Source organism: Lagopus leucura, unplaced genomic scaffold, assembly GCF_019238085.1.
Source record: "Lagopus leucura isolate 7727_CA_CO unplaced genomic scaffold, USGS_WTPT01 Super-Scaffold_100028, whole genome shotgun sequence".
Lineage (NCBI taxonomy): Eukaryota > Metazoa > Chordata > Aves > Galliformes > Phasianidae > Lagopus > Lagopus leucura.
Genome location: NW_024962279.1, coordinates 2,209,100 through 2,230,274, shown reverse-complemented (window position 1 = coordinate 2,230,274; position 21,175 = coordinate 2,209,100). Strand labels below are relative to the sequence as shown.

Here is a 21,175-nt window from a genome sequence, read left to right as displayed (position 1 = left end):
ATGGTTTGCTGCAATGACCTGTTTGCTTACAGAGTGGGTGCATGGAGCAGCCCAGCACCTCAGCAGAGGGAAATCTCCTGGGATCGAGGTGAGAAAATGCAGAGCCAACAGACTCACTTCTAGAGAAAAGCCATCCTAGGTAGGAATGGGAACAAATTGAAAGCGTTGTGTTAAATGGTGTTTTTAATTATTCCAAAGAGATTTGAGGGTGCATCACCATGCAACACTCCCTATCAGTTCTGCTGTGCCCTCCACAGTGAGCAAAATTCCAGCAGCCCCAGTTTGGTGTTGTTTGCTTTAAAAGCATAAGCTTTTTATTAAGAAGAAAGCCTCGTTTTTGCTGCTTAGCCTCTTGAACACGAATAATGAAAATATTATTTGTATGGGACAAAGGAAGGCTTGTTTTTAAATTATCTCATGTTACTGGTTGGTTACAGTGGAGCTACTTGCATGTGTGTGTAAGCAGCATCTGGTCCCTCTGCTCCAAGCAGGGCTTCACCAGACTTGTGCAAGCAAACTCATGGAGAGAACAAGAGCTGAAGGCACAGGTGTTCAGGGCTGTCTGTCCCATGGAGCCAGCATTGCTTCCATCATGATGTAACCCAGGTGTTTGAGAAGAATCAGCTCCCAAAATATTAGAGGTTTCTCAGGAGATGGACTATTAGATTGTATTGATAGTTTAAAAGTGGTCTGAAAGGTCCCTGTTTCTCTCATGTGCCCCCCAGGCGACAGGTTTTATCAGCACCTTTTGCAAACATCCTTCTCTCCTACCAGGTTCCTGTTACGTTTTCTTTCCTCAAATTATCTAACAGATTAGCTTGTTTTGGTTAAATTCAGCAATTGTTGTCCATTTGTACTTACTCTGAATTTAGCTAGAAGACAGGCCAGAATCCACTCTGATTTTCACAGTACATCAGCTGAAAATTAAGAACAGTAAGTTAACCTAAAGATACAATCTCTCCTTACAGACTCATATCACTCATATCTCTTTGACTTGACCACCAAAATCCATTTCTTGCTGCCTTGTCAGCAAGAAATGAAGCCAAGGCTGGTGGGACAGCAGTGGAGTCACCCAAGATCCCTCTGCTTCTGGAGGACAAAACATCTATCCCCCTGGTGAGGCGTTGTAAAATACTGTCCCCAAGTGAACTGTTTCCCACTAGCAACCTCATCCCGTGCTCCCAGCTCAGGGCAATGCAAAGTAGTTGCTCCATTACTCAGCTCTGAGTCCAGCTTTATCAGATTGATTCTTCCCTCTTCACAGCTCATCTGTCAGGATTCCCCCTCTGGAAAAGAAGATCAGAGCAAATGGGGAATGAGGAGAATAAAAGCTGTCCCAAACCTTTGACCTCAACTTAACGTAAAGCCAAATGAAACCCTAGAGGTTTGTAAACGTTGGTGGAACTTTTCCACTTCCTACCTCCCCCTCCTTTATCTTTCACTTCTTTATACTTCTGCATTCACTACATCTAATTGAAAGTCTAACGTAAAGCCCTGGTACCCTAATGAAAAGACTGTCAGAGATTTTAGTGGCTTTTGGTTCAGCCTCCCAGAAAAAGGAAATGATTTATTTAATGGAAATGTTTTTAAGCTTAAGAGAAAATTAAACCGGAGGAGAAATGGAAAACCAGAAGTCAAATACAATTTTCTGTCTAGTAGCCAAGTGTAATCGGTCTGAACCATGCCTGTAAGATTGTACAGACATTGGATGGTGAGGGTAGGAGAATTCTTATCTGAGCTATAATCGTGGATAAAGGAAACGAGGGAGGATCGTGCGAGAGGCTCAGCCAGAGATGAAGACATGGTTACTGGGGGTAATTGTCCTGTTGTCACTTGCTGCTGTGGCTGTAGTAACAGTTCCTCTGGATTTGCATTTCTGGTTGAGAGTTTGGTCTCCTGTAAAGCATTAACCTGTCTGGAGCTCCTATTTGCACGTACAAATTGTGTGCTTTATGTGCACAGACTGGTATGGCTGCATACTTTACTTGCAAATACATGCACAGCTTATCTAGAGAGTTATTTCCCAATATTTGTGTAACAGACGCAGTTTTGATTTTCATGGTCACTGGGTAGAGAGAGACACCAGCAGCATGTGCTCCAGAGACACTTCCTCCATCTTAATGGAAAATACAGATGTGGAGAGTGGTCCTGGGAAGAATCTGCCCATAAGCAGTTATTGCTTGTTCGTAATGAGGCTATGAATGAGCATTATTTTGTTATTACGATTCATCATAGAATCATAGAACGGCTTGAGTTGGAAGGGACCCAAGAATCATCAGGTTCCAAACCCCCACCACAGGCAGGGCCACCAAACTTCAGATCTGGTAATAAACCGGACTGCCCAGGGCTGCATCCAGCCTGGTCTTGAACACCTCCAGGGATGGAGTATCCACAGCCTCTCAGGGCAGCCTGTTCCAGCACCTTCCTTATTTATATTTTTATTTATCTATAATTTTTTATTTTTTATTTATATGTACATATTTTTATCTTTGTATATTTTTGTTTATATACAAATTTTACACTTTTTTTTTTTTTTCAATTCTCTTTTTCATCACTTCCTGTTGCCTTTTTCAACCTTGTTCCCACTATGTTTTCTGTTTCAGATCTTCTCCAAAGTTTTCTCCAGTGTCACACCCAGAGGGTGCATTAAAGCCCTCAGCACTGGTGACAGCAGCGACTCACTGGGGTACGTAGTGGTGATACTGGAAGGTTTGCTGCCTTCACTGCATTGGTTGGCTTTGTCACTGGAGGCTTGGTTAGCTCCAGCAGTGTGCTAAACACTGGTCAGCTCCAAAAAGGAAACACAGATCTTCACCCAAAGGTGATGTTTGGGGTCTGCAGACCATCTAGTGCAAAGCAGCAGAGGTGGGAGGAATCCTACTGACAGAGTTCAGGGATAGAAGAAATGATCCTGTTTATTTACTTCTTTCACCTAAAATTAGAAGTGGAAGAATTCTAAGTTGTTGGCACAATGATAATCAGTTTTGATTGTCAGAACAGTTAGAAATCTTGTGTTTTTCTCCCTGCTCATCTTGGATCCAGTTTTTCATTGGCTGAAGTGGTCAGCTTGCGTTTTTTGGGCTTTTTTTTTTTTTTTTTTTTTTCTTTCTTTTTTTTTTTTTTTTTTGTAAATGTTTGATCTATTTGTTTCTAGAAATCTTACAGGGTGTGAATTACTAGAAATGAAGCAAAATGTACCAGACACAAAATCAGTGCATTCTCTGCTGCTCATATTCTCTGAAGACTCATTTGTCCATCTTTTAGATGTTTTCTCTTTTCTTTCTGGCCTGGTCTTACTGTTTGCTTCGTTGGCCATTTGTTATATGTCATTTGGCGAAATATCAGCGAAGTCTTTCCGACAGTGAGCTGGGAAGGGAAAAACAGCAGCAGCTGGTGAAGGTTGTCCATAGAGAATAGAATCATAGAAAGGCTTGGATTGGAAAGGACCTCAAAGCCCACCCAGCTCCAACCCCGTGCTGTGGGCTGGCTGCCCCCACCACCTCAAGCTTCCCAGAGCCCCATACATGGCCTTGAACGCCTCCAGGGATGGGCACCCACAGCTCTGAGCAGCTGTGCCGCTGCCTCACTGCCCTGTGAGCACAGAATTTCCTCTTGACATCTAACTTAAATTTCCCTTCCTTTAGTTTAAAGCCATTCCCCCTGACTTATCCCCCTTACCCATTTGGACTTTTGTTTCATTTTTATATTGGGTTTTATTTAAGGTTCCATTTCTCCCTGGAGGTCTTGTCTCACTGCTGTGGTGGATGGAGCTGAGCTCCGCATGTGCAGCTCCATGGCTCTTCTTGTCTCAAGGCAGAGATGCCTTTCCAGCTATAGGCATCCCAGAAAGTCATCTCTCCCAAGTCCACAGCTTCCTAAGCACACCTGAAATGGGCTTTGACCCAATCTTGGTCTCAATAAACTTTCCCTTTCGAGCTTCTCTGAAGATTTGACTTGGCTCTGGGATTGCCCTGACATTCAGTTGCTCTGGTGCTATTGGGTTGCTCTGTCTCCTCCGTAGCTCAGTGTTTATAGCCGGGCTGCACAAGCTTGTCCCAGCTTCAGAGCAGAATCAAGCCAAGGCAGCTCCAGCTGCAGCATGCAGCCTGCCAGACAGGCAGCTCTCTGACAAGCCTGTTACTACAAGTTCACCTCAACCAGCAGCTCTGGCAATCTCAAAAATTTGCATGAAGTTCATGTTAGTTCAACATTAGCTCACTTTGCCAGCTATTCAGGAGCTCCTTCACGCTCGAAAAATTTGAGCACACCTACCATGCAAACTCCCTGGGAATGTCTTGAAGGTGGGCAAGCATTTATTTTTCACAAATACCACAGCACAAGTGAGTTTGATTGAAGATTTTAAGTCCTACTGTGTATTTCCCTTCTCTGCATGATGTAACAGCATCTAGATTAATTTCCAAAAACTGTATAGGTCAGAGAAAAAGTAGGTTTATACAAGAATATTCTTTTCCACTCACTGGTTCAGTGAGATCTTATGCCAATTGCATTAAAACACGTTTATATTTATAAAGACTCTTTTAAAATAGTTTCTGATACTTCAGTGGTGTGTAATAAGAAATCACAGGCTGTTTAAAAGTACTTTTTTCCACTGAAGCACTCTGTGCATTATAGCTTCTGTAATATCGTTAGCAGTTACTGAGGTCTTGCAGAGCTGAGGATGTTTGTACTCTACAGATTTTGTGTATTTGTTCCTCATGTATGACAGTAAGTATTTGCTCAGCAAACAAAGAAAAAACAATGCTGGTCAAATTTTGGAGATTTTGCTGGGAAAAAAAAAGATTTGGTGTGATATATTTTTTAGTCCAGAAATCCACAAGGGTAGATAGTAATAGGACAAGGTGGAATCATTTTGAACCAAGGCAAGGGAGGTTTAGGTTAGATATTAGGAGGAAGTTCTTCACACAGAGGCTGGTGATGCACTGGAACAGGTTGCCCAAGGAGGCTGTGGATGCCCCATCCCTGGAGGCATTCAAGGCCAGGCTGGATGTGGCTCTGGGCAGCCTGGTCTGCTGGTTGGTGACCTGCACACAGCAGGGGGTTGGAAGTAGATGAGCCTTTTCAACCTAGGCCATTGTATGATTCAATGATACTATTTTGCAAGTATTAGTAATGTAGCTGAAATTTTCCTTCCTCTCTTGACTTATTCTGGGAAATCAGGATTAATTACTGTCTCGATTTTTGTGCTGGATGAATGCTGTGTACTCTGGGCTAAAGTCATGAGTCACCTTCAATACTCTATTAGATCCACAGAAGGTCCATGAATTCCACAGCTCCCCAAAAATTTATGCAGAGTAAGAGGTAGATCCATATCCAGTGACCTGTTCTGGTCCCTGTCTGCACAGTGCCATGAGGTATTACCCCAGCTATTGGAGCAACCCCACTTCCATCCTACTGGAAAGAGTGTTGCAAGGAGGAAGCAGAATTGCTCCCGGCGCAGTGCAGAACAGATGGTGGCTGCGCAGGGCTGTCCATGGGAAGGATCTGTGGGAAGGAGCAGCCGTGGGACACGCAGAGCAAGGAATGGGAGGCATGTCTGCAGTGGGAGGCAGCACTCACAGGGTTCCCAGCTCTCACCATTGAGCATTGTTTGAAACAAACGTTGATGCTGTATATGAATGTAAAGCTTAATTTGTGGTTTTTACACCCACCACATTTCTTGGAGTTGACATTTTCTGGGACTTTGGGGCTTTTTATCTCCAGGCTATTGTTTTGTTTGCTTTTTCTTTTCTTGGCCATTTTACCAGAGGCGAATAGCCCAAGTTTTTTCATTTTTGTAACAAAATAGCACGCAATCAAATTATTCTGTGCTCTATTCTACTTGAAGATGTACAAACCTGGTGGGCAGTGAAACACTTGACTGACATAATGTGGTATGGCTCCACTGTGAATCATTTAGGTGGATGAGAAATCCTAATAATTCCCTACGGGAACATGGTGCTGAAGAAATGAAAAGTCCCTCTTTGTCCCCTGTTCCATTTCTGCCCAAAGTGAAAGCAGATTATTTTTCCAAAATGCCTTGAACTGGCTGTGGCTGAAAGGTAGAAAGGTTGATTTTGTTTCTGGTGGTGCCCAAAATGTGCCAGGCATTTCCCAAATGGAAGAAAGTTACAACTGAAGACCCAGAAGAGGGAGGGAAGGGATTCAAGACAGCATGCATTTAGTGGGAGTGCAGTCTTGTTCACACTAAAGCTTCAACCCTTCTGAATTTTTCTTTCTTGCTCCTCCAGCAGAGGAAACAGAATATATTGCATAAAGTTTTGTACAAGGCTTTCACCTGAGGCACGTAATACTAACCTCAGAAAATTAGACTGTTATTCTCAGGATGGAAGAAATATGGAGCAAGCACTATTTTGCTGGGAATTTCCAACCAAATGGGATAATAATGTCTGAATTCATTGACAAGCAAATTGCAAAGCAAGGTGTTAGAGCCTCTGAGAATAGATGGGGTGACCCCTGACCTGCCATGATCCTTTCCTCCAAATGTTCTCTTCTTCCTTTACCAGTATGAATAGAGGATTTTGGCACATGAAGCAACAGGATCAGAGTCAGCTAGAAGAAACAGCCAAGTCGATGTTGATAGACGTGTTTTAATAGACATCCTCCATTGGTTGAAAATTTCTGATCTAATTTCAAGGGCACTTTAATTTTCAAATTTCTTTTCCATTGAACATGTACATGCAAAGTTGAGTAGGAGAGAAAAAGGCTGGCACAAGGAGATTTGCCTAGCTGCCCAATTTCCATTGTATACTGTAATTACAGCAGTGTACACTTTGGACTGACAGCATTTTTCAGCAGTTTGGTACTTGAGAAATATTAAACTTACATCAGCTATTTGTGTAGACAGTCACCTTCTTCAGCAGGTTAGTCGTGCCAATATTATCCAACTTAAATAGGCAGTGAAATAGGGAGAGAAACAGATTAAGTGGCTCATCTAAGATCAAGCAACACTGACAAGAGAAAACCTGGTTATCTTGGGGAATTATTGTATCCCAGTGACCAAGGACTGTGTGTAATAATTCAGAGAACTAGCATGTGTCCCTATGGTAAGTTAGAAAAGATGCTGGCTTAGGAAGTTACACACTCACTAGGGCAAGGGACACTGAGATGGCACAGTACTGCAAAAGGCAGCAGATCCTTGTGCTTATGGATGGCAATGGGTAAGTGATGAAAAACATCCCCGTGTTACTGCCTGTGGAAGTCCCACAGTCCTTACTTCTTTAAAGGAGATCTAGAACATCAACAGATGATTAAAATGAGTCTAAATGTGTGATAAGCTGTTTTGTGACTTCGGCTTCTTTCAGAAGAAATTATCATTAGGTATCTCCTAAAGTCTGACAAAAAATGGCTAAATCTTCAAGTCCTTTACCCAGAAGTTAACCTTTCCCTCCTGTTGTTATCTGCAGCCAGTTGCTGTCCCATGAAGGAGATTAATACCAATGGGACTATTTCCCCTAAACAAGGAGAATCTGCATGATGAGAAGAGCAAAAGAAGTTGTATGTCCACAGAACTTGCAGAAGTCTCAAGGTAAAAGCACCTCTGAATGTATAGTAATTTTAGGGAAGTAATTATCCCCCAGACAGCTGAGTAAATTCCAAGGGGAAAAAGAAAAAAGATGTTTACATTGAGGAATTGTCTAATAACAGAGCTAATGTGTTTATACATGGGGGGAAGGAGAAGCCAGGCCTTTTTTTCTTGGGTTGTCTTCTCTTATTTTGTGTTATTATTTCCACTGAAGGAAGCAACCTCTGCAGATCTAATTGTTAACTAATTGTGTTTCAGCAGAAATGAGCAGGGTCCCAGATTTTATTTGGCTTGGATGTTTAAAGGCAAATAATAAGTTACATAATAAAACAACAGAATCATTAAACATTGATTTACATGTTTATTTTGCTATAAGAAATGAAATTTTTATTGGAGCTGAATTAAACAGAGGTTTATGTGTTTGTATTCCCCATAGCCCTTTATACTCTAGTAATATAGCAATATTCATAAATCATACCAGAGTTTTCAAATTTCCTTAGGAGTGACCTAGGCAAGAAACCCTTAACAACTTGCTGAGAGACTTTAAATTAAATTCAGCTGTAATATCATCATGACTAATTTATGGCTCGTTTGGTTGCTGCAAAGATGCATTTAAAGAAACCGGAGTACATGGTGAGGATAAGATAAAACATTGGTTTAGTATCATGCACTAGATTTATTCAATGTTTCATTACTTCACTGAACATGGCAAAGCAATCAGTTCCTTGAGAAGGAATAAACAAGAATTATGTCATGAAACATGTCAATGGTAGACCTTCAGCCAAGAAAAGGGGGGAAGTACTACACATGAAATTCAGATTTTGTATAATTAGATAAGGTTGTGCATGTGTGAACATGTATGCAGCAGCACACGTGTGTACAGCCTAGATGTGTGCATGTATGAACACAGGTTCTCACGCACGCATTCCAACTCCACTTCAGAGTAAGTTTTACTGTAAAGTATCATTAAGGTTGAGACAGGCAGACACCACCTGGCACAATCTGAGCTATGTTTCTGAAATGCCCAGTGTCCCCAAAGCCCTCCTCTGTCCCACTGCAGCTTTAGAATTTCCTGCAAGCCTGGTTACACCAAATGGAGATTGATGAGAAAACACATTTTGAAATTATTAAAGGTTTTTTTTTTTGTTTTTTTTTTTTTTTTTTTCTTTTTGCCTTTAGTTTCTTTCACCATGGAATGAAAAGGGTGAAAAATGATGTTTTTCCCCAGTAATTAATTATATGTCTGACTTCTCAAATTTTATGCGGGCAGAAAACTCCTGAACTCAGTGTGAGTTGGAAGCCAGGTCCTAGCATCTTGCTTCACATCACCGCAGTGCCATGATTGCCTGTCTTCTGAGACATGGATTTTTCACTCTGTCCATGCTAGTTGACACCAGCAAATCATTCCAGGCAGGAGGTAAGCTAAAATATGTCTTGGTCTATGTCTTTTTCAGCCCCTTCTTCAGGTAAGTGCATTCCTCTGGTGTTGGACCTTCTATGACATCAAGCTCTAGGAGGTGAATGTTGAATTACCCTGGTGATGGGTGCTATTTGGAGGCATATACTGCTGTTATGAGAATGTACCATGGTACCCCTTAAAGTAAGACATTGGCTATTGCTGGTAGTTACTGCATTGCAAAGTATTAATGTTCAGTTATAGTGCAGTCATGTAGGAAAACTATAGATGCCTACAGGATGTTACTTAGCAACACTTGGTAATGTTGAGTTAGTAATGAAGAAATGGAGTAAAAGAAATACAGAAGGTATTGAAATCATAAAATAAACTGTGGTACAACTTGTGAAAGCAGTTCTGCAAATAAAGCTGTCTGTTTCTCTTTTTGGCATAGTGAGCATGGTAGGGAAAGTTCTGATCTGATCTGAAGCAGCACATTTAGAATACCTAACTAACAGAACAAGTGTGTTGTTTCCTTTTGTCCTTGTTCCCTGGGAAAAGCATCAGAAGAGCTGAGGTTTTGAAGATCTTCCTGTCATTTCAAACCCACCCTGAAGCACTGGCTGGCCAATTAAAATAATCTCTCCTTTGGAAGGCATTCACTGGAGCTGAGAATGAAAGCTCCTCTCTACTATATCTATTTTAACCAGTCATTAATTTACATAACTCTCTCCGCCGTTAATCAAGTGTCTGTAGGCATATCTCAAAAGAAGGAGAAGACCACAAAAATAGAGACATTTCTGTTAGAGATGAACCTTCCATATGTTGCAGATCTCTCTCAGACACTTATCTTAGCTTATCTCCACCTGTTTAAACTGGAAAACCCACAAAAATCTATCTCAAGTGAGATATCCAAGGTTTCTTGATTTCATTTGGGTCAGAGCTGCCACAAGACATGCATTTCTCAGAGCCCTTCTGAGCTGCTGCCAGGAACAGGGAGTGCTGGGCTGTGCCACTTCAACAACAACAGAAAAAGTTTTCTTTGAAAACTCACCAAATTTTATAAGCTTTTTTTTTTAATTAAAAAAAAAAAAAAAAACTTTAACCTCGTTCAGCCTCAGATCTGATTGAAGGAGCTGCCCTGATTTATTGGTGTCAAATAAAGTATGTTTGGATAGAATGCTATTTTGTAATGGAAAAAGCATCAGTGGAAGCACCGCCTCTCAGCACTGCTTGGGTTGGATGAGTGCTAAGCCTTAAATTATGATTGTGCTGCTGAAGAAAAGGAGGACTGCTGGAAATGCTGCAGCTAAGAGGCCCGTCTCTCACTCTTCCAAATAAAGGTATCTGTGGAATCAGCCTCAGCAGCACCACCAGATCTGCTGGTTAAGTACTGGGCAGTATCTGCCTGCTCTGTGCTGCACCTGCTCTGCAGAGCAGATGGGAAGGGGTTTCTCATTCCTCTTCCATGGAGCAAAGTTTTGGGAATGTTTCACAGGATAAATTTTCTTTAGACGTGAACTTTGTTTAATAATCTCATCATTATTACTATTAATGGTTAAGCCCTTTTATTTTGCCTAACTTCTTGTTCTTGCACATTCCCTTAGCCAGGAACATTCCACCAGAGCATTGCCACCAGGATGAGTCTGCAGGGACTGCCCAGAGACACCTGGAAAATCAAGTGCCAGAAACTAGTGGTGTGGGAGAGCCAGCACCTCTGTTAACAGATGAGTTTATACCTGCAAGAACTTGTCCCACCAAACCAAAAAAAACCATCATCCTACTCATGCACTGTTCCCCAAAATGTCACAAAAGTGACTTTCGGCCTTTAAATCTGATCTGTCTCCATTTGAGATGCCACTGAGAGCGTAGGTGTGACTGGAAGATTATTACCAAATATAAATTTAATTCAGTAAAAGTTATTTAGAAAAAAAAAAATTACACTGCAGTTATCAAAGTCCTCTGCACATCCTTCCCAGCAGACATTCTGTCTGTCTCACTTGTGGGGAACTACTCTTGGTCAGAATGCTGCAGATGTTTTAAAATTAAAAAAAAAAAAAAAAAAAAGTTTGTCGCGTAACTTTTAGCGGTGTTTATTTTGCGTGAGCAAAATTGTCTTCTGTCTTAAGATGTTTAATCATTATTTGAAAGCCACTTGATGAATAGAAGAGTGTGTACTCCCACACGGGACAAACATATTTTTAGACTGATTCATAATAATTTATTTCTGTCAGAGTGGAATGCATTAATTTCTCCTACTGGTAAGGGCTTTACTGCTGCTTCTTTTCCTAAGGTAGATGGTTCTGCTCTGGGAACATATTAGCTGATTTAAGTGGATGCAGCCAGGTACTCAGTTATGTCATGGTTATCTCAATGATCTCTTAAGGAACACTGAGTACTTATTTCTGTGGATACGGTGCACTCTGTGTTTCATCACAGACCTTTGTCACTTTGTTATTTACGGAATTCAGATTACTGCAATCTAAAAGTTTCTCAGTCCTTGTTAGTGCTTAGTGACACAAAATAAACCCACGTATTAAGGAGGGAAAAAAAAAAAAAGAAAGACCAAACAAAACAAGAAAAAGAAAAAAGAAAGAAAATGAAAGCAGCAACGTGAAAATGCACAGCTATAAAGGGAAGTGTTATTATTTGCTAATAGTTTCCATGTAGAAGTTAGCTGCTGAGTGCCGGGCTCTGTGCAGTGCAGGGGGATGCAGCCAGGCATCTGCCTCCATGTCCCTCCTGATGTAGGCAGAGCGGGACCACAATGCTCTCCAAGTTCCTTTTTTAGTAAAATCATTCCTCGTCCAAGAGCTGCTGGGCCCCACTGTGTGCCAGAAATACCCGCGGTCCTCTGGGAATTGCAGCCCTTGGCCCTGCCCAAGCCCCAGTCCTCCTAACCCAGCAGGACCCTCCCAGCCAGGGCTGGTGGCAGCACTGCTCCTCACTTCATTTGAAGGGCAGCAGACAGAAATTGACTATTTATTTATTTATTTATTTATTTATCTGTCTATTTTTGGCACGGGATAGCTAACAACTTGTGCGTGGCTGTAAAAGACTGCACGCAGGGTAGGATGTCACAGTCTGCAGGGTGAGAAGCTCTGTGTGTTGTCATCCATTTCTTCCATACCCAGTTTTGCCTTTCCTGTGCTGCTGCCACTGGAGTACAGAGAGACCCAGAGCAGTGATGCCATTCTGCTGCTGGCCTTGCCTGCTTTGATCTTTTCCACTCTCAGAGAAGGTTTTGGCCCTAAAGCCTTTGCCAAGAGTCATCCCTACAAATCCAGGTGGGATGATGCTTTGGATGGGGCAGGCTGCTATCAGGTTGCCCTCAATGGAGATGTGTGAGCAAGGCAGAGGGAGAATGAGGAGTGGGTGGTGCCGTACAAAATGAGCTCAAAGTAGGCACAGGGCTCAGAAGTGCTGCTGGGTATCTCATGTGCTGCTAATGAGGCTGATAAGGAACCTGTGAGAGGGAAGGAATGGGAAAGATGGCCTCAGATCCACTTGGAGGTCAATGAATATGAAATAGGGATGGAATTAGGGTGGAGAAGTCATGGTTGGGTAAGGGTCGAGTTGAGGAACTTGGGATAGAATCCCATTGAGATGTTTAATGAACTGAGCTTCTGTCTACCAAGATGGTGCTTTCTTAAGTACCTGTACAGAGCTCATGGTTCAGCTCTAACCCTCCAAGAGGTCACCTGTGTCTGGCAGCAGACATTTCATATGTCTACACACGTGCACTATGTGATTAGAGCAGGTGATAACAAGTATGCAATAACATCTCTGGTCTAGGGAACTATATACTGCTCACTGAGCTGATCCGTAGTGATAGAGTCATAGAATTGTTTGAATTAGAAGGGACCCTTAAAGCTCATCTAGTCCAACTCCCCTGCAATACCCTATCAGGTGCTTGGTGCCCCATTCAGCCTGACCTTGAAAGTCAAGTACTGACCAAGTAGTGACCAAATGCTTCCTATGTGCTGGGAGGTGCATCTGGGAGGTGAGCTTCAGGGCAAGGCAAGGTGGTCCCATGCACCTGAATGGCAACCTGATGAACTGCATTTAGTTTCTTCAGCTACCTGAAGCATCCTTTAGTATTTTTGAAAAAAAAAGAGTTGCTTTTCAAAGGCACTGAGTGTTCCCAGTTGCAATAGGTATTAATAAGATTTGGGTTTTACAAGCATAACATATACGTCTCTGAGAAATAAGATTTCTGGCCAGTTTGGATACCCTAAAACTAGAAAACACTTTTTATTTTAATCTGATTATATTTCATCTCTTCCTATTCTCACAACATGTGATTTGACTGCAGGAATACTTATGTTGGTTTTTGGATGACCCGTTAATGAGAAGTACAGAAAGCCCATGAGGCTCTGAACAGTCCTGTCTTGCCGTTACTTGATCTCGGAAATAAGGCATGGTGTCATGCAGTAAACATGAAATAGAAAACCAAACATAAAGTCATTAAAAATGTGCCATCTGGTCTGTACAGATGAGGAGCAGAAAACTCTTAGGAAAACTCTAAGGAAGTTCTTAGGAACTCAACTGCAGTTGCTCAATCGAAGTTAAGGTAAAGGTGGTGCTTATGTATGTCTTTGCACTATTGCACAAATGAGGTCTGAGTTCAGCTGCTCATCTGACACAGAGTCATATTCATCCTGACACCAGGTGTTATGTTGCACTAGGAATAAAGCAGCCACTTGCTGACTGAGTGAGCTGTACTCACAGTGAGGGATGGTGGCATTGCTGGGCCCTGTGTTGGAGGCTGGAGATGGCTGATCCGTTCCTGCAGCTCCAGACCCTGCTGGGAACCTGAACTGTTAACCTGAATGCTCATTTTTATGTGTTTTCCGCTGAAACTGTTTAAAAGCATCTCTGTTGCTGTGAATTCCTGCCTATTTGTCATAAAGGGGGAAAAACACCAAACAGGAATTAACAAGAGGATTTTCTTTGTGACTTCAGTGCCTCATTAGGAGGTTTATGATCAGGCTTTGGGAAAGCTTTCCTTGAATTATTTTAAGGTTCTAATGATAAAAACCTCGGGGAGGTCATGCACATGGGAGATTTAATACCCCTTCAGAACCATCTGGCATTAGATTACATGCAGGGAAAGAACAAAATCTGGCAGTAATATTCATCTCCATTAACCCAGAATACAGGCTGATATGATTATAGCAGAGAAAATGCTCTCACTCTGTCACTAGGAAAATCTCTTAATAGACCCAGGTTAAATTGGTTTATAAAACTAAAGACTTCTTGAAGCATGGATCTGCCCTCTCACTGAGTGCATTAGCTTTGGCTTTTAATATGTTTTATATCTTTTTAACGTCGACAAATAATATGTTAAAGCGTAAAATATTGCTAGGGTGAAAGACGGTGTTTGGAGCTCCCAACTTACTCCATGAATACAATGCTAGTGGTGTAAGCACAGCCTTGGAGCATGGTCCACTCGTGCTTTGCTTCTACCTCTTCTCAAGAGCATCAGCAAGGTCATGGTCCCAGTGACATCCTCAGCAAAACTTGAAATGCTGTTGGTGGCAATAAGATCCTCTATCCTCTCAACTGCTCTTCTGAGAGCCCAAACCAGCAAAGTGCTAAAGCAAGCATTTGGCCTAACGCACACTGAGCACTTCAGGATTTATGTACTTCTCTCTAAGAAAGCCAGTATTTAAATTCTTGGCTAAACCAGAACTTTAGGAGAAAGTAGAGAAAATAGAAAAGTGTAGAGTAAGAAGAGGACCAGGAAAGCCACTGTTCTCTGCCCCTCAGTGTGAGGGTGTTTGATGCAAACCCTCCTGAGCAAAGCACTACAGAGACACAGACAGAGTCACTGCCCTGCACCCAAACTGCTGGCTCTCCTCTAATTGGCTGCCTGGTAGTTCCTGCATCCAAACAGGCTCATCTTGTTACTTTCCATCTGCACAATGACTTCTCCAGACGTAGTCTCTCTTCCCCTTCAAATTTTCCTTTCCTTTCACCTCCTCTTCCCTCCATTCTCAGCTCTATCTCCGGACAGCTCCTTTCCTTCAGCCAGAATTATGATTCCCTCGTTACATGGAAAGCAAAACCATATGGGAGACAAGAAAAGGCCATTTATCTCAAAGTCTATTAAGATGTGGAGACCTCGCATTAAGGCTCCAGTTCAGCCAGCCTTTCTTGCACGTGTTGCTGTCATCTCCTTCCACCAGAACAGGGATGTACTCCTGAGGCAGACTTGCTAAGATGCTCTTAGCTTGTCATCGGGTTTGTACTTAGCATGGCTCTGCATACAAAACATTTAAAGGAAATAAAAAATTAAGACATTGCCACATCTTTTCCCTCAGCCTTCAAAGCCACCTCTGCCAGTTCTCCCTATTTTATTGTCATCCTGGGGCACAGTCATAGAGCAGTAAACAGAACGGGCATGAAGCCTGGCAAAGGAAAGTCACCAAATGAATGCTTCTACCTGAGTGACTGGGAGGGTTGACATTACTGAATTAACAACTGCTTTAGGATGAGAGTGCAGAAGATGGCTGCTCTTTTAACTTGGGGTGAAAGCCTCCATCTTTCACACTTCTGGGGAGTTAAGAGATATGGAGCCTTGTAAGACACAACTGCTGGAGTCCTGCAGTGCCTGCTGTTATGTTTCTGCTCCCTTCTCCAGGGTTGTAACATATTTGCTGACGGATTTACACTGCAGTTGGAAACCAGAACCCAGGACAGCCTGTTCCCTTGCTTCATGCTATAAACATAAATACACTCGTACAGCCATTTGTAGCTGGTTCTTTCTATCTGCACAAGGATTTTATTATCTTTCTCTAAAGCGGTCTAAAGAGGAGCAAGAGACTCGCAACAAAAGGAAGTGCTTGAACAGGAACAAGAATAAAAAGGAGCAAAGGGCAGGAAGTTGCTAAGAGACCACGCAAGCAAGAGTGGGGAATTAATGGCAGATATCAAAGCAGCTATTGGAAACCACATGTTTTCCTACAAGGGCTCATTTATTGAGGAGGAGCTGCTATCAGAAGGCAGCAGTGTTGCTCTGGTCTGAAGTACATTTGTAATGCAGAAAAAACTTTCTCCCATTTACAGTTTTGTTCTTTGCAGGGCGAGTTGCTAAGTTAATGACAGGCCTTTAAATTAACTAATGTTATGGAACAGCAGAGCGAGTAATATGGAAAAAAATGCAAGCAATTATGGTTTAAATAAACCTTATCCACTGCATTATTAGAAACTACCTGAGCTGAGATTTCAGCAGTGTTAGGTTTGTCCTCAGCTCTCCTCAGTGAGAATCTGGGTCCCACAGGGTTGAACAGTGTGGGAAATGCTGAACAATTCCAGCTGAGCTCTCAGCTGCTGTCTCAAATTCCCGATTTTCACCTCCTGATTTTGTTGTTACTTTGCCTCTAACGCACTATGGGTCTTTTGACCATAAAAGAACCAACAAGACAAGCAGGTAAGGGAGGGCAAGAGAAGAATGATAATTGTATCGAAAGGCACTTACCTGGTAATGTTGGCAATGGCCTGAAAAACCCACACTAACCTCCTCAGTACCTCCCAGTTCTGGACTCAATTTGAGATTACCTCTGCCATAGCGTGATAGTCTTTCTAGATGATCTTAATGTCCTTTCCAACCTTAATGATTCTGTGACAGCCCATTGGCCACGGCCACTCTGAGTAAGGCAGGGTGCTTTGCTGGCTTTGCTTGCACAGGCAAAATTATTGCAGTCTTTCAACTGCTGCTCTGGGAGAAGTGTTCCAGCTCTGCTATATAGAATGGTTCCAGCTGTTCTCCACTCCTCCAGAGATATCATCAGAGAGCAGTTGCTTACACTGAGATTACGTTAATGATATCAAAGGGTGTGGAAGAAGGCTGCTAATTAGTAATCCCTCAAGGCACAAAGATATAAATAGCCCTGAAGCAGCAAGAGAGCAGATCCAAATCTGCAGTCTAACATTATCTTGGGCTGAAAGCATTATGTGTTGACTGATTCCACCAGAGGAGAGCGATTGAACTTTCCTGTTGAGCAAAAAAAGCAGGGCTTGTTTTGATTGATAAATCTCCATGTCAGATTGTGCAGCATATTATCCATTTATCATGCCACCTGCCATGCCTGAGACAGGAGCAGCAGCAGTGAGAACATGATAGGATGGGATGAACCTTCATTTTGGAGAAAAAATATTGGCTCATACTTTTACTTATTAAAATAAATAAATAAAATAGCACCTATCTCTATTTCCATTGCCAAAAGTTTAAATGCTTCTGGGATCCAGCCAAAAGGCAAAGATTGTGGTAAGCAGCTAATATCTGTCAGCAGAGAATTTGCAGGAAAAATAAGGCTATTCCAACTAGCGTGGTCACGGTAGAGAGGGAATGTCAGTGCTGAGGGAGATGAAAATCACAGCATGGCCCTGCAGAGTCTCTCAGGCTCAGGAGTCACATCCCTCATCTCACAGCACCGGTGCCAGTGCTCTCCCCATTTTCTTGCATGTCTGCAACTGGAAAACCAGTCAGCTCTCCTAAATCGCCATCCTGTATTTGGATGCGACTTACTGTACTCCTCCACACTTTGCTTCCTGTAAGGATTACTTATATAAAGTTGTTGCATTGATTTTTTTCTACTGTTGTTGGGTGGATTTTTTTTTTTTTTAATTGTTTTATTGTTGGTCTTTTTAAGTCCTAGGCTGTTTTTTGAACACCACACCAACCAGCCGCTTGCAGCATCTTGACAGCACTACCACCCTGCAATAAACTTACAGAATTTGGTTTTTCAGTGAAGGTTGGCTGTAAGGGAAGAGGGAGAGAGGAAAGCACAAGAAAAAACCCAAACTTCCCTTCCAAGCACCATCCCAGCCATACGCATGGACTTGCACAGCTGTTCCCAAGCCCGGTATCGGAGCACCGCACGTAAGGAGCACTTCTGCAGGACCACACAAGTTTGCTGCTATTCTTAAGCCGAGCCTCGCAATTGGGAAACTCCTGCCAAGTTGTTTGAGACAGTGGCACCTGGGAAGTATTATATGAGTCTGTATTGCATCATGAGAACCCTATTTGCACTTAATTACACAACTCCCTCTCTCCTCCCAGTAGAACGAGCGGGACAGATGCTACATCTACAAAGTGAGAATCAAACACATTTTTTAAGTGGAGTCTGACAGCCTGAAGCCTAGAGGCAGGCTTCAGACCAGATCCCAACAGTGAAGATCCTCACAGTACTGAATGGCTCAGGCCAATGAGTTTTTGTGCATGGATTCCACATACCTTACTATGGGCCTGTCTCATGCTCCTGCCTCCTTATGCAGAAATGTAGTTGAGGAGGTTTTGACCACCATCCTCTTCCTTGGTCTTTCTCTGTGAGCCTTTTGCAGCCGGAAGCCTGGATATTATCTTCACAAGGCTCCTGCCACATCTTTTCTATGGTGCTGGTCACCATCTTAACACAGTGTGTTAAGAAGCCTTGCAAGGCTTCTTTATCCAAACCTGTGGATTGCACTGGTGCCTCTGGATTTGAGTCAGGTTAACAGACATCAGTTGGGCTAACCAATGAAGATTCTTTGACAACGATGAGCGATGGAGAGGCAGGAAAACCCCAACTGGCTTTGCTAAGCCAAGATAAATAACAGCAGCACCACCACATCATGCTTGACAGGAGCAGATCCTCTCAAAACAGGCAGCTGGCAGGTGGGCGCAGATCCACCACTGGCTAACACCTGCCTGAAGTGGCAGACTCTATTGCTGTTCTGCAAGCCATCGCAGACTGCATGGCAACAAATGTGCAAACTGCTCTTTTTAAAGCAACTCTTTGGAAGTTCGGATCCTCATGTGTATTTCTAACCTGAGCTCATTACTTAAGCCCTTGCAATTGTATGTAACCGGAGGCATTACCCTTTTATTCTCCCTTCATAAATCAAATCTCCCATGTTTTGCCATATAATCCAAGACTGGAAATACCTTTTCTGTTTATGTCACACCACGGTAATGCAGTCACTGATCTGCCACAGGCTTCAGCTGCTGTAAATTCTTTTCCTACTGCCCTTTCCCCCACCAGCTTTCTCGCAGTGCTTTATGGCTCACAGGTCTGGGCATTGATTCAGTAATTTCTTTAAGGAGGGCCCAGAAGGTATGATGGAAAAGTATGTTTATCAGATGTGATATAGTTGAATGAATGCAGTAAATGCTGTCCTACACAAACAAAAATACAAATCCAGCAAGGAAAGTTTTCATGTGCCCAGCTCAAAAATTTTGCTGATAATGATTAATGCTGTGGATGAGAAGAGGGGTTCTCACAACCTTTGTGTTGACTGTTAATCTGCATGGAAACCACTTGCACAAAGTTTAAGTCAGTGCAGATCACCAACTATTTCTGTGCAGCTCCTCTTATGATGACTTTCACAATAAAATGGGAGATCTTCCATGGTTTCACTTTAATACTTGTCTGATTCAATTTGTCATTTATTTAGGCATCGTCTACATTTTAAAACAGGAAAAAGAAATATAGGTTAGCAAAGGTTTGCTGTGTTCTCTTCCAGATTTCCAGCATCTTCTCAGATAGTTGGTAAATTCACTCTACGGATAAATCATTGAGGCTTTTTCACACGCTCTTTCATTTTAGTATACATTCAATGAGAAAATATTAGGGCACACAAAAAAATAGTTCAGCTTTCATGTTTCCTTCAGCGTGTGGTGTAAGCATGTTCTTCTGACCACATACCAAGGCTAGCTGGTGTTTTGCCTACTTGGCACATTTGGAAAACATGCATGCCTAACTTTGCAGCTCAAATATGAGTCATTGTTGCAATTTAATGTTTTATATGCTGAGAAACACTGTGTTTTTGAATAAGATGATTAGCGAACAGCGTTTGCAATGCTGGATACTGTTAGGTGAAACAATATTTCTTGTATCAGGATTGTAATTGATTTCTCCTCTATAAAGAAGTTTCCCCTCAGATCTTGGTAAGGGGTTTTCCCCCCAGGTCTTCAGGAGCTGTGCCCCATGGTCAGGTTTCCCTCAGGTCAACAGCTCAGGTTCCTTTGGTGCAGGAGAAAGTACCACAAAGATGAGCTCAGGGCTATCGCTGCTTTTTGGCTCTCTCGAATATGGTAGAAAGTTTGCATGATTAAATTCCTTTCAGAATTGGAAAACTGATATTTATTCACATTTGAGGCTTTTCTGCTTGTGTGTGATCTGGCTATGTCATTACTCAGGAGCTCTGCTGGCCAGGGAATGTAAAGTGGAATTGCTGTAAAACAGCTGTGGTATGAGATGGTACCCATCATTGTTGTTGCTTTCCTCCCAACTTTTTGGACCAGAATTAATTCTGTTTTTTGCATTAATAACTGCGCAGATTCAGCAGTGCAAATTCTTGTACCTTGTTTTGTGGATGTATTTCTTCATTAAGGGTAAGACCTGCCATGCCCCACAGGGAGTCCAATCCAGCTGCTGCATGGGCAGGCAGAAAGGAGTCTTGGATGAAAAAAAAACAAACAAACAACAAAAAAGCAACCAACAAGTTAAAACTTCTTGGAAAGTTGGGATCCTGGAAACTGCTTGGATCCTGCTGGAACTGGAAGCGCCTGTGTCTGCAGCACTCTGTTGGACGTCACTTCTAGTTACACATGTGCCTAAGCATTTTGTGGGGCCGGGCTCCCAGAGCCTGAAGAAACACCCACGCGCTTCCAGACAGTGTCCAGGGACACAAACACTTCCAGTTTTTCCACTGGAGAAACCCAATTTGCCTGCTGAGCAGAGACACCGCGATGCACCCTGCATGGATCTCCTCACCAGGCAGGGACTGCTGGATATGTGGATGGATGGACAGATGGGCGGACGGACAGACAGACCACCACACACTCGTCAGGCAGCAGCTGAAGGTGTCGGATTTTCCTCTGGCTGCTGACAGCTTTCCTGGGGCAGCAGGAGGATGCCTGGGCTCTGGGTTTGTTAGTGTTATTCCAGCCAAGCTCTGCAGCCAGACCATCTCACATCAGCTGCGTATTATCCGGAGCCATGCAAAGAGCTGTTTTTAGAGGAAATGCTCATTTTATAGGGTCTCCTCTGGTCTAGGAAACAATATATTAGATGTGTGTGCTGCTCCAGGAGCAGACAAAGAATATTAACTGTGACTCTTACTCATGGTGCAGGTATGAGGGAGGAGGAAAACTGCTCCTCTCCTTTTTGGCCTTGGCAGGAGCTTGACTCCTGCATGAGTCCTCTGATTGAAAAACAAAATGGGTTAGATCAGGGTTTTCCTCACTCATG

At 42.6% G+C, this 21,175-nt stretch overlaps 1 long non-coding RNA gene across 9 annotated transcripts in view; it reads left to right on the top strand.

Moving 5' to 3' along the window:
- The window catches only part of LOC122185260, a 67,848-nt gene extending 48,504 nt beyond the window's left edge, over positions 1-19,344 (top strand). For 6 of the 9 annotated variants that reach the window (XR_006180820.1, XR_006180819.1, XR_006180814.1 and 3 more), the window contains 6 exons: positions 33-139; positions 1,265-1,384; positions 2,604-2,686; positions 7,425-7,546; positions 8,814-8,960; positions 17,594-19,344. This is a non-coding gene — a long non-coding RNA (uncharacterized LOC122185260). Of the gene's footprint in view, positions 1-32; positions 140-968; positions 1,117-1,264; positions 1,385-2,603; positions 2,687-7,424; positions 7,547-8,813; positions 8,961-17,593 lie in introns of all 9 variants that reach the window. The other 3 variants (XR_006180817.1, XR_006180812.1, XR_006180818.1) reach the window with 3 other exon arrangements.
- Positions 19,345-21,175: the final 1,831 nt, after the last annotated feature.